Source organism: Balaenoptera acutorostrata, chromosome 2 (genome assembly GCF_949987535.1).
Source record: "Balaenoptera acutorostrata chromosome 2, mBalAcu1.1, whole genome shotgun sequence".
NCBI classification, from domain to species: Eukaryota; Metazoa; Chordata; class Mammalia; order Artiodactyla; family Balaenopteridae; genus Balaenoptera; species Balaenoptera acutorostrata.
The window spans coordinates 46,621,686-46,624,893 of NC_080065.1; positions in this window are offsets into that span (position 1 = coordinate 46,621,686).

The window sequence follows — 3,208 nt, forward strand, 5'->3', positions numbered from 1 at the left end:
TTATTTATTTTTGGCTGTCTTAGGTCTTCGTTTCTGCGCGAGGGCTTTCTCTAGTTGTGGCGAGCGGGGACCACTCTTCATCGCAGTGCACGGGCCTTTCACTGTCGTGGCCTCTCTTGTTGCGGAGCACAGGCTCCAGACGCGCAGGCTCAGTAGTTGTGGCTCACGGGCCTAGTTGCTCCGCGGCATGTGGGATCTTCCCAGACCGGGGCACGAACCCGTGTCCCCTGCATTGGCAGGCAGATTCTCAACCACTGCACCACCAGGGAAGCCCTGGAGTCGCTTTTATAAGGACACTGATCCCATTCATGAGGGCTCCACTCCCATGACCTAGTCAAGGGTGATGGTATTAGTAAGTGGGGCCTTTGGGAGGTGATTAGTAATTAGGTCAGGAGAGTGAAGCCTCATGCATGGGATTTGAGCTCTTGTAAAAGAAATCCCACAGAGCTCCCTGCCTCCTTCCATCATGTGAGGACACAGTCAGAGGTCAGTAGGCTGCAACTCAGAAGAGGGCCCTCACCCAACCACGCTGGCACCCTGATCTCAGATTTCCAGCCTCCTCCAAAACTGGGAGAAATACATTTTTGTGGTTTCTAAGCCACCTAGTCTGTGGCCTTTTGTTACAGCAGCCCACAAGGACCAAGACAAATGGATCTTGCCCAAGAGAACTTGCTAGCGTAGAGATAGGACCCCAATAGAAAGGCAGGCAGTCAGAATCTTGGGGCAGATGGGGAGACACAGCAAGGGAGACTGAGTGAGATAAACTTTAAGAAATCCCACTGGGGGAAGAGGCAGCTATTCCACAGCTAGCACCCAGAGGGCAGAGGCCAGAGCGCAACTCTATCAGCTTTGAAAGACTGCACCTTTGTTCCCTCATCCACTCTCTCTCCCTGGGTCTGACCCTGGGGGGTCTAAAACATTTGCTAGGGAGTTGGATAAAGGAGGAGAGAAGTAGTCAATGACAGCCAGTTCTCTGCTGTAGGCTTTCAAGCCTGAAGACAACTTGATCTAGAAATGTAGATTAAGAATTAGGTTGGAGTTTCAATATCAACTGTTCTGAACTTTTAAAATGACAGACTGTTCTTGGGCCTTGAACACCTATGGGACCTGCTTGAGATTTTATCTGGGGCCTGAAAAAATGGTCCATGTTTACTATGGAGTGGTGGACAAGATTAAAACTGCTTTCATGTTCACACTCTGTTGAAACTGATTTCTTCAAAAAATGGGTCACATATACATTTTGGAATGTTTGCTAAAAAAAAATTCAGCTTGATACTTTATGACCTCTTTTTATGTGTATATGTGTACATCCATACACACATATCACAGACACATAATCATAGACTTGTACAGTTGGAAGGATATTTAGAGATGTTCTAGTCCAAAACACTCAGTTCATAATGAGGAAAATTGTTTCATTAGGATCTCTTTCAGTTCCAAAGTTCTCTATGACTTTATGGTATTGACAGCCACTCATGGAAGATATTGCAATAAATAACACTTATCTCTTAGGGATATGCATTAGACTATTGTAAAGCAGAATGAAGTAACCTCTGGTGTTGGGGAGGAACTCAGGATACCAGTTGGCTCATTGCTTCTGAAGAGAACATAAGGCTGACCGCTTTTTTAAAAAAATTTGACTGGGGATCTGCCAGCTTAAATAACTGCAGTACCTGACCAAGAGCCAAGCCTGGGAGGCCAAAGACACAGAGTCCAAAGATTGCCCTTGTTTTAAACAAGATCATTCCAATTCACCTTCACAGAATGCTTGGTCCAGGGATTTAGGCTTGTAGGCTTCCAAGATGTCAGTCTTTCCATAGAGCCTTGGCTCTGCATCCCTGGGTTTTTCTCCCGACCCCAATGGCAGAGACAAATCCAGAGGGATCTTTCAAGGAGCTTTAGGCAGGAAAATAGAGGAGTAGGCAATGGCCACAGTCCATTAATCTCATTTTCTTCTGTGTTCTCCATTTAACATCACCAAATTGCCTCTCCCTTACCACTCAGGAACCACTTATCCTGTGTAGAATATGATTGGCAGGAGGTGGGCACTTCTACTGCAGCTTGGCAAGCATTCCATGGTTGATAGAGCCCTAAAGATGCTAATACCACTCCCCTTCTCTTCTTAGGCCCCCAGTTGTTTTGAAGTAGCAGCAGTGACTGAGTGGTTCAAGTCTCAGAGCAGAGAGGCCATTGCCTGGAGCTGTGTGTGTCTCAGGGCCTTGCATATTCAGACAGACCCTGAGAGCAGTGATAAGCGTATGGAACTTTCTTGGAGAAATCTCTTGGGCGACATGCACTGATAGAACCCAGGAGTTCAGCATCTCAATGGCCTGGGGATTGAAGGAGAAGCAGGCTTGAACACAAAGATCTCTGTTTCAGCTTCGGGGATCCCCCAGCACAGTTTCAGGTTGACTCTAGTAGGAGACTCAGCTTGTCCCAGCTCTGGGCTAATAAGCCTCCCTGGCCTGCAAGAGCACACAGGTTCCCACTGCTTAGGTTGCTCGTCACCAAGAATTCTGAAGAAGCTTTAGCTCTATAAGCAAAGCCTATACCCACTCTGTGGTTTTGCTGACGTTTTCCTTTATAGTTATAGAGGATGAGGAACTTCTCCAGAAAAAGGAGGAGATCTTAACAGCAAAAAGCTTCCTGCCCTTAGAACGTGATACAATAAAATGACTGAATTAATTGAATGACTGCCCATCAGTTTATTCTCATTGGTATTTTAATTATCTCCCATTTTTTTCTCTTATGACTACCTGTTTGCTTTAAAGGAAACTAATAAAATCACCTTTTAATAGAATCACTACTGACCTCGGCCATTGTATTGTATTAATCAGGGTAGGTAATAACTACTGTTAAAACAACTCCTAAATCGCAGTAACTTGAGACTAGAAAGGTTATTTCTTGAAAACATTAAAGTGCAATTGGGTCTTTGGCAGTTGGAGTCAGATCACTTCCAGCAAGTGGTTCCACCAGCTTCTGGGCCTCAGAGCTCTCCACTGGGTCTTCTGCATCTTTCTCCTGGCGAGGGAATAGAGCCAGCGTGAATGACCCTATGAGAGGTTTTAGGGAAGTCGGCACATCACAGCCACTCATGTTCAGGATCAGCCCCGGCCTCGCCCCACTGCACGGGGCTGGGAGAGGTCGTCCAGCACGTGCCCAGGAAGAAGAGGAGACTATGGTCCTGGTGAGCACGGCAGTCTCAGCA